This window comes from Triturus cristatus, chromosome 1_1, assembly GCF_964204655.1.
Source record: "Triturus cristatus chromosome 1_1, aTriCri1.1, whole genome shotgun sequence".
In the NCBI taxonomy this organism is placed as follows: domain Eukaryota; kingdom Metazoa; phylum Chordata; class Amphibia; order Caudata; family Salamandridae; genus Triturus; species Triturus cristatus.
The window spans coordinates 363,640,588-363,651,476 of record NC_140579.1 but is presented as its reverse complement, the minus strand read 5'-3'; positions in this window follow the sequence as shown (position 1 = coordinate 363,651,476).

Below are 10,889 nucleotides of genomic sequence, written 5' to 3'. Positions count from 1 at the left end.
AGGATTATCCCCAAACTTTTTGCTTCTTCCTCCTTTATTTTTTCTGACCCGTGGTTGTTGGCTATAGGACTCTGGGCACTTTACCACTGCTGATCAGTGCTAAAGTGCATATGCTCTCTGTATAAATTGTTATATTGATTGGTTATCCATGATTGGCATATTTGTTTCACCTGTTAGCCCCTAGTAAAGTGCACTGCGTGTGCCAGGGCTGGTGATTCAAATGCTACTAGTGGGCTGCAGCACTGATTGTGCCACCCACAGGAGTAGCCCTAAAATGATGTCTTAGGCCTGCTTGCAGTGCCTATGTGCAGTCCAGGACTGCCATGTCGACCTGGCCAGTGCACCCACTGACCAGGCCTTATCCTTCCCTTTCTGTACATGTCAGGCATCCCTATGGTGGCCCTAGGTACCCCCCTGGGCTGGGTGCAGTTTATCTGAAAGGTAGGGCATGTACTGAGGTGTGTAACATGCCCTGGTAGTGAATTACAGCCATTTTCGTTTTTCACTGCTGAGAGGCTATCTTGCCCATAGGATAGAATGGGGGAGGCAGTTTACATGCCTATCTTCCCATAAGGGCAAGATAGAAAATCCAAGTTTGGTATCTTTGTGTTCAGAAATTAATTATACATCTTTTTAGCAAGATGGTTTTTAAATTCACTGTGTGAGAATAGCACTTTTTAGAAAGTAGTTATTCTCCTGTTTAACCTTCCTGTGTGCCTGTGTGCTGGTTGGCTGACTGGTGTCATGTGATGGGCTAGGTGGCTCCAGGAGCCTGGATGAGTCAGCAGCAGGGTGAATAGGGAGATCTGCTTTAGATGGGTGGGAGGAGTAGCCCCTGGGTTTGAATAGGGCTGCCTCTGCCAGCACAATGCTGGCTCCACCTCCTGCTGGCCAGGCTGAGGACTCTGCCTCTGCTGGCACAAAGAAGGCTCCACCTCCTGCTGAGCGTCTAACGACCCTGCCCCTCACTCTGAAAGGAACCAGGTGCTCCAGAGCAGAGCACACCCGGGAACCGGTTTGAGCAGGGGAATCCCCCCACTGGAACAAAGAGAGACAAAGACTTGGAGGGGTATAAGAAGAGGACCCCAGACACCTAAACTTTAGATCACTTTGGAACTAAGAAGAAACCTCTGCCAAGGAGAAAGCTGAAAAGGACTGAAGAGGAGAAGACTGCCTGCTTGCTGTTTTGCTTTGCTGCCAAGGAGAGGGGAAGGACTTTGCTGTGTCCCCTTCTTTTGATTCTGATCTCCAAGGGCCTGAGAAGAGCTGGCTCCCTGTTAAGAAGTCCCAGGAACAAAAGGACTTCACCACCAGCTCCCCTGGAACTCTGCTGAAGGAGTTCTGACCTGCCTTGGAGTGCTTGCCCAGTCTTGGGGCTTCAGGAGGTCGTTTTTGCTGTGTTTGGGAGCTGGGAAGCAGAAGCGTGAAAAAGAGTAACTGGTACCCAACGCATCATCCGATTGCAAGAACGAGAGTGCGAGGAGAATTTCATCGCGGCGTCATCGCATTACCCGGAGTCCCCGCATCGCCGAGTGCGTCGAGCATCGTCCCGGTGCGAGAAGATTCCTGACGCTGCGAGGGTCGTCGCAGAACCAGTTTGCGGGCTGCACCACAGCCGGTGCGTGAAAGTATCCAGTCGCTGCGTGCGTCGACGTAGAGTCCTGTTCCGTGGCGCATCGAGAGTTGCGGCGCCGGAAGTCAACGCTGCGCCGCGCATCGTGCCACATCGAAGAGTGTCGCATCGAACCTGTGCGTGAAGCTTCCCCCTAAGAAACCTACACAATGAAGCCAAAGTCATCGCATCTTACCCCTACAGATCGGAGCCGACGCATCCACCTCTGCTGCGTGAAGCAGGGCTACTGCAAAGCCTCCCCAGGATCTCAGGAGTATCGCATCGCCTTTGCCATCTTCCTTGTTATAGCTTTTGGGAACCTTATCGCAACTACAGGTACTGTTGGGCACGAAAGTGTTGTATTTTGTGCATTGAGAGTCGCATTGTGCAAGACACTGACTTTTACATCCTGGAGTACTTTCTGCAAACTCTTGAACTATCTTTAAAGTAACCTTTTGAATTATATGTTGGTTTGTCTGTAATATTTGGTCTTGTGAAGTTTTTAGTAAAGATACATTATTTTTCTAAAACTGGTGTGGAGTAAATCTGTGGTGTTTTCACTGTGTTACTGTGAGTGTTGGTACAAATACGTTACACATTGCCTTTGATAGCCTAGACTGCTCATGCCAAGCTACCTAGAGGGTGAGCAGGGGTTATCTTAACAGTGTATCCCCCTTTCCCTGACTAGAAGCAAGGGTCCCTACTTGGACAGTGGTACCTACCCTGCCAACTAGAGACCCCCAGATCTAACAGGCACAAACACTGTTTTCTGCAGATTCTGAAGGTACTGCATCCCTGGAATGAGGCTATAAACATGGGCTTTGATACCACAGGAGATGCCTGTGTGATTTTAATAGAAATGTTCACTCCGTTCTGGGAAGAGCTAAGAGCTAACCGTCCCAGGACGGGGTTAATTCCTAGAGCTGAAATGTTCGTTGCTTTCGGTTTCATAACAGAGAAGACTGAATCCTACTGCAGCTGGAACATTTCAGCTCTAGGAATTAACACTGTCTTGGGACGATTAGCTCTTCAAAATATACAAAAGCATGGGCACGTTGTGCCTCATTGGTTTCCCCTCCCTCCCCCCTACAGCACTCCGTTACCGCCGAACCCCCAGGCTGAATGGCTGCTGCTCCGGAGGGACAGTGGAAAACAAAGGTAGGAGTTTAGGGTGGAGTGCGTGCCCCCCCTGAGACAGTGTTGCGCCCCCCCCAGGGGGGCGTGCCCCACAGATTGAAGAACTCTGCTCTATAGCATCTTGCACACTGTTTAGACAAGATGGTGCTTATCTTTGTTTTGGAGTTTATGTTTTTGTAATGTGGCCACCCGGCTTCTTATGAGTATTTTGGAATTATCGATATCCGATTTTGTGCATTGCCAGCAAGTCGATGGAGACATTGTGAAGATGCTTGAGGCAGGGGCAAACGTCAGTGGTCATGTGCTCAGGAACAATGCAAGAGTTATTAACATTATAGGCAAAACATGTGTGCGGAACCCAATCTTCGGCAGAAAAATGGGAACCATAGGCAGTTTTAGCCTCAAAATAGTACTACTTGCTGCACTTCCAGCAGATGGAGTTTTAAGACATAATTATTCCTGATCTGAACTTAACTTCTGTATGTTTGGCTGGGAAAAACATACTAGGATATACACCATTCTACCTTTTTCCTCTTTCCTCCCCTGCTCATTTTTCTCCTGTTTTCCTCTCCATCTCCCACTCTGTGTATCCTATTTTTCTAAATCTTCTTCATAAAAGTGTTGAGCTTTGTAAGTTGTTTTTTTTGTACCGTCACTTTTGTTGAACTTTGAAGGGATAATTCCCTAGTATTTGAGGTAATGTCTTCTCCATTTCACCCGTCCCATTAATTTTCACATTGGTTTGCCTCGATGGGCAAGATTCAGTAAGTTTAATTTAACCAACATTTCTTTTTTTTACCTGTGATGTTTCTAAAGCTTCCCACTTGTCCTTTAAACTCTAGGTTAACAGGACAGTCTAATCCTGCTTTTGGGTGATTAAAATCCTCAGGAAGGTGTTTTCATTCTTCTCCTTCTCTGCAAGCAAACAAACAGCTATGGCACTGATTATATCCAAGATGGGTTACTGCAACGCACACTACCTGGAGATTAATAAAACAGCCATAGCCAAGCTGTGACTCATCCATAATCCAGGAGCAAGGCTCATTCTGGATCTTCCTAAATATCCTTTAGTCTATGCTGCAATTTGTAAATTGCATTGGCTTCCAGCCACTAAACAGATCACCTTCAAAGCCTTTTGCATTGTCCATAAGGCACTTCCCAATACAGGCTCTGAGGGAATTAAGAATCTCTTTCAATGATATATACCATCTAGACAGCTCAGTTTGGCTGGAAAAAATCTGCTGATTATTCCCAAGTTCTGGAGGACAAGATAGGGATGGAGAGCTTTTGCTGAGGCTGCATCAAAGCTCTGTAACTCTCTCCATATCTCCATCTCCTGCCTGGAAGCCCATCTTCCCTGAAGACCAGGCTCTTTACCTTGTAATGCCAAATCTAATCAATCAAATCAAAGCCACAAAGAACTGCATGTAATACTGATTATAAATTAAAACAGAGACCCCCAGATTGCATTACATTTGACTATAGGGCGAATGCCCCTTGATTTAGCCAGTGCTTGTTCCATATCGTACGTCTGTCTTACTAACAACCACCAATCAGTGACAGAAAGGGGTTTTGATGAGATCCAAACCCAGGCAATTGTTAGTCTTGCGGAAACCAATAAAATAGCAAGTAAGCCATTAGATTTGGAGCTCAAATTCGTATATCCCATCATGATTTCCATAGTCGTAAGAGGTAGTTCCATCCCAACTTCTGAAACAGTACTTGACCGACCTGCCCAAATATTGACAATTCTGGACACGTTACGAACATGTGTTTTATGTTGGCCGCAGACAGATCACACCTTGGGCATTTTGTCCGATCACTGACTAAGTTGTTAGATGACCACTTAGAAATTCTTTCTGGCGTATAATATTGTAGACATTTTGTAAGATGTTGCTGCAGTCCCAAATTAGTAGAATGCACTACCTTATCTTATAGCGGTAAGAGCTTGCAAAATGGTTAACGCCGGGACCGGCATCCCCAGGACCTTACTCCAACAATCAGCTAATCTCACACAGTCATCTGATCTATAAGTACTTAAACATTTATACACCATGCTAATCAGAGACTTTATATTTACAGCATGTAGACAATCCCAGATGTCAGAACAAAATGTATTCTTCAAATTTAAATACCGTAAAAAATAATCCCGGATCTGATAGTACTTAAACAGCATGTGATCAGATAGTTTGTGTCGTATCTGTAGTTTATCAAAATAAACAAACCCACTGTTATCATACAGATCCCCTAAGCATACAACACCACAACTAGCCCAGCATTTGCCCACAGCATCATGGAATATCTCCGGCAGGCCTGTATTATACCAAAGGGGGTACTTATCATGAAAAAGCGATATATTGCACCTAAGAGAAATAGCACGGCAGATTAATATGCTATCTCGTACAGTCTTGAACTTACCCATTTGAAATAATTCAGGTCATTAATTCTATAAAGAAACATATTTCTCTCCTCTCCCAACATGAACTTGTGACAAAAAATAATGCAAGCAGAATTAATGAGACTACGAAGACGGCCAAAAACAGCTGACCAAAAATACATTTTAAGGTCAGGAAGCTCAAGACCGCCTTGACTAAAGGGAAGTTTTAACAAATCTATTGCTCATCGAGCTTTTCTGTAACTCATCGAGCTTTTCTGTAACCCCATATAAAACTGCTTAACGTTCCCTCTAATTGCTTAAAATATTAATTAGGGACCCGTAGTGGAATGGAACAGAACAGATAAAGGAATTTGGGCAAAATCTTAATTTTTATAATGTTAATTCGCTCAATAATACCTAAGGGCAGCTTATGCCAGTTCTTTAGTGACTTAGCTGTCTCTTTCAGCAGTACTTCATAGTTTAGAGAAAATATCCTGTCTATCTGTGCCGACATCATGACCCCCAAATAAGTAGCAACAGAACAAACCCCATGCAATAAAACTAGAGGTTTAAAATTAAGAAGAACTTGGGTCTTATTGACGTTTAGTTTATAACCTGAAATTGAACCAAACCCACCAGCTTCTTCCTCTATCACTTTCAATGCATCCCCAGGTTCTTTTGAGAAAACCGCAATATCATCTGCGTATGCGATAACCTTGAGAGAGTTCGCTCCTGATGTAAAAGAACAGATTAGGGGATTACTTTGCAAAACAGAGATAAATGGCTCTATATATAAAGCGAATACCAAAGGTGAAATGGGGCATCCCTGACAGGTGCCACAGAGGATCAGGAAGATAGGAGACTGCAAATCCAAATATACTAATTTAGCGCAGGGCTTATCATATAAGGCTTGTACCCATTTCTTAAATTTGCCCTTGATTCCAAATGCTGAAAGTGTGGCCCAAAAGAAGTGCCACCCCACTCGATCAAATGCTTTTTCAGCGTCTAGCAAAATCATACCAAGTGGGGTTGACCTTGTATTTGCCACATCAAAGGCAACCACTGCCATATTAACGTGGGCAGTAGTGTCTCTCCCTTGGATGAACCCGTGCTGATGAGGGGATACCAGACTAGGCATTACTGGGGCAAGGCGATTCGCCAGTATCTTTGCAAAAATGTTTGCATCGGGATTGATGAGCAAAATTGACCAATACGACCCACACTCATCCAATGGTTTACCTTTTTTCAAGAAAAAGACAATTTGCGTCACATTCCATGACTCGGGGACCTTACCATTTGTCCTGATGAACCTTATTACCTGAGTAAATGGTAACAACAAAACATCTTTAAAGATCTTATAAAATTCTGAAGGTATGGAATCGTCCCCTGGCGCCTTGCCTAATGGTAAAGCACTAATTGCCAGTTCTATCTCCTCCATTGAAATGTCCCTTGCCATAGAGTCAGATGTTTCTCCCCCATACTTGCCAGAGAGCTATTCTGGATGTAATTAAATATATCTTCCTGCTTTGGTTGGATTGTTGGGGTATATAACTCTTGATAATATAGAGCAAATTGTTCCAAAATCTGCTGTGGGGGCTCATACAATATACCATTAGGCCCCTTAATAGTCTTTATATGAGTCTTATCCCTATCATCTGCTACTTTAAAGGCGAGGATCTTGCCTATTTTCTTACCGTATTCATATTGTGACATACGATATTTACTGAACCTTACCATACTTTTCTCCCTAAATGTCTACTTCAAGGCTGATCTAAGATCAATTAAAACAAGCCCCAATTGCTCCATGTCATCAGTGCCCCTCAAAGCTGCCTCTGCATGCTGATCTTCTACTACACATATAGCTAGAGTAGTCTCTTTAATTGCATTTTTTCAATCTTTATTTTGCCACCAAATATATTGTTGGGTGGAGCCCCTAATAATAACTTTACATGTGTCCCAGACCACTATAGGGGAAGCCGACCCTATATTTTATTTTAATAATACTTTAAATTGTTCCCTGATCCTAGCCACATACTCCTCGTCTGATAATAAATACCTGGGAAACAAAAAGGATCTAGGCACTTTATTCTCAGCAAAAATCTTAAATGAAAGAAGGATAGGGTTGTGGTCGGAGGTAACTCTCGGACAAATTTCCATATCAGCTGACCATAACATTTTATCTGACACCCACGCCATATCAATTCGGGAGTGCAACTTGTGTGGAGCAGAATAATACGTATACCCCGGTACGTTTGGGTATAACGTTCTCCATACATCCCTAATAGCCTGTAGCCGACCCAACTCCCTAATCGCAGCTCGTACCCTCCGCATCCTAAGAGTAGCACCTCGTCTTGTTGTATCTAACCCATAATCCATAATACAGTTAAAATCTCCCATCACCACCTGTTCCCCCTCCCAATTCAACATTTCAATATTTATTACATCAATAACAGTGGGGTCGTCTATATTGGCACCGTACAGTGAGCAAAAGACATATTTCTTTCCCTTTATCGCCATCTGCACTATAGCCCATCTCCCACCTTTATCAGACATTGTCTTGCAAACGGCACCTGTGAACCGTTTATGCTTCAATATAGCGACCCCCCGTATGGAAGCACTTTCTGCTGAACACACTACCACTTCGAATCCTAATTGTTTTAACAGTCCACGATCCTTATAAGAGAGATGTGTCTCCGTTAGCATGACTATCTGAGGGTTGTACATTGTTAACTCTTCAGCGACTAATTGCCTCTTAATCCTGCTATTCAGACCTGTCACATTCCACGCTAGACATTTAACCCACGCCATATCAATTCGGGAGTACAACTTGTGTGGAGCAGAATAATACGTATACCCCGGTACGTTTGGGTATAACGTTCTCCATACATCCCTAATAGCCTGTAGCCGACCCAACTCCCCAATCGCAGCCCGTACCCTCCGCATCCTAAGAGTAGCACCTCGTCTTGTTGTATCTAACCCATAATCCATAATACAGTTAAAATCTCCCATCACCACCTGTTCCCCCTCCCAATTCAACATTTCAATATTTATTACATCAATAACAGTGGGAACGTCTATAATGGGACCGTACAGTGAGCAAAAGACATATTTCTTTCCCTTTATCGGCATCTGCGCTAAAGCCCTTCTCCCACCTTTATCAGACATTGTCTTGCAAACGGCACCTGTGAACCGTTGATGCTTCAATATAGCGACCCCCCGTATGGAAGCACCTTCTGCTGAACACACTACCACTTTGAATCCTAATTGTTTTAACAGTCCACGATCCTTATTAGAGAGATGTGTCTCCGTTATCATGACTATCTGAGGGTTGTACATTTTTAACTCTTCAGCGACTAATTGCCTCTTAATCCTGCTATTCAGACCTGCCACATTCCACGCTAGACATTTAATCCACTCAATCTCGATTATGATTCCCTCCTGCCTTTTTAATGTCTAACTTAATTAACTTAATACAGCTTTCATCAACCCTATTTTCACTTTTACGTCTTGATACCCTCATGTTGACCTTTTCCTTTTTTTTCCCTCTCCCATAACCTCCTGCACCCTCTCCCCCCCTAAGAAACTTGCCCACCCCCCTGCATCTGGAAGGAGGAATCATCCCCTTCTCACAGCTGCCGCTGGATTGGCAGCTAACTAGAACCCAGACTCCACGGTAGCGCCCGAGGCAAACCCGCCCCCTCAGCCATTTCAGAAAAAAGAAAAGAAGACAGTAAAGAAAAGAAGTATTTTGACATACCTACAAAACGAATGTAAAAAAAATAGGAACAAGGAAGAGAAAAAAACAACTTTCCCCTTATCCCTTTTCCCCTCAGCCCAGGCCCTACACCTCAGACTTTATGCAGTCCAACCTTTCTGCCATCTGTGAAGTGCTTCCTTCGCTTCTGACTCAGATAAGAAAAAATATGATTCCCCCCCCCCCCGTATAGCCTTCATGCGTGCTGGGTCCTGCAAAAATACTTGAGCCCCAGTGGCTTTTAGTGGATCAATCAGCTGCCTTAGCTGCCAATGCCTGTCTATTGTTGCTTTGCAGAAATCCGAAAGCACAAAAAGGGAAAGAGATTCAACAGCAACCGGCGATCTAGGGTGAGCCTTCAGAGAAACAGCTTGTTGCAACAAAAAATTACCAAGGTAAATCAGAAATGGCCTAGGGTAACGAGTATCTTGCCTGCGCTGCACCAGCAGTAGTCTATGAGCCCTGTGTACCTGGCAATCCTAATCCCAATCCACAAGATCCGGAAAAGCCTTCTGTAGTAACTGTACTATAAAGGCTCTAGGGTCTGACCCATCTTGCCCTTCCGGAATTCCAAACATTTTTTTTGTCAAACATATTTTATTAGTTTTTATGCACAAAGTACATCATACGACAGAATTATCAAGGCACCCCTCACAGGGGGTCTCTGGGTGCAATGAGGCTGTAAGTGGCTGCTAACACTGAACATTCCATATCAGTCCAACCCGTTAACACTGGATTGCTAAAAAAGGATTACAGTTCCTTGTATTGACGGATGTGGGTGGCACCTGTAACAACTTTTGGTGATAGCCAGCGTGTCAGTAGGCGACCCTTCTTTCTTTTGCGATGGGAAGAACATTGAATCCTTCTTCAGAGGGAGGCACTTGAACAGCTTATATTTATGCAGCAACAATCCCCAACCAGGGGAAAAACAGGAACAACAAACAAAAAATTAAAAACAATCCCTCCCTCCCTCCCACCTCCCTGACGACGGCGGCGAACAAACAACCTGACTGCCTAAGGCCGTGTGAGGCAGATTATAGTTGGAAGAGATGAAGAGCTCTAATAGGCGAAGGGCATACAGCGGATGGTAGACCTCGTGAAAGGAAGGCAACCAACGGTCCCCATTTGAATTCAAAGTTCTTAAAGTCGTCTCGAAAGACACCTGACATTCGTTCCAAACTGAGAAGTTTCTACAATCTAGAATGCCACAGGGAGATCGCTGGTGCTTCCCTCCTTTTCCAGGCGGCTGCCAGGGTAACTTTCGCTGCGCCTATGCATAGCCACATGATTGTTTTGTCTGCTCGAGTCTGATGTTCAAGTGCAGGATCACAGAGACCCAAAAGGACCCCCGCCATGGTGGTTGGAATAGGGTACCCCAGCATATCTTTAATGTGTGCAAGGATTTCCTCCCAAAAAGGGCGAATAGTCGGGCAATCCCACCAGATATGTTTAAAATCTCCCAGTAGCCCGCACCCTCTCCAGCATCTATCAGAAGTGTTGGGAAAGATCTGATTGAGCCTAGAGGGGTGGAGGTACCAGTCCAACATCCAAACACTTTTAAATTGTGTCCCTCTGTCGGTTCTCTAGGTCTTCAAGCTTGAGTTGCATTTCTATTAGCTGGTCATCATGCTGCTGAAATGAGCTAGTTACTTTAGAAGTAGCTTCCTCCGTACTGACTACTCTTTGCTGTAATTCCGTTATCTCATTTGTCAGAGTCCTGACTTTTGATGTCACTTCTCTCAAAGACTGCTGGATATTATGATTATCTGCCCTCACTTGATCAAAGAGCTCTCGTGTTTCTTCTCTTTGGTCTTTCAGAGTTTGAAGGATCAATGATAGCATCGGGGCTTTGCCTTCCTGGACCCTTTTGCAATGAAGTTCTTCTACCATATGCGGCATTTGAGATGTTTGAAAGGGCCCAGATGCCGAGGACACCCCAGAATTACCTGGGGTACATGTTTTATCAGGCGATATTCCTAAAACTGACTCCGAGCTGGATTCCATGTCAT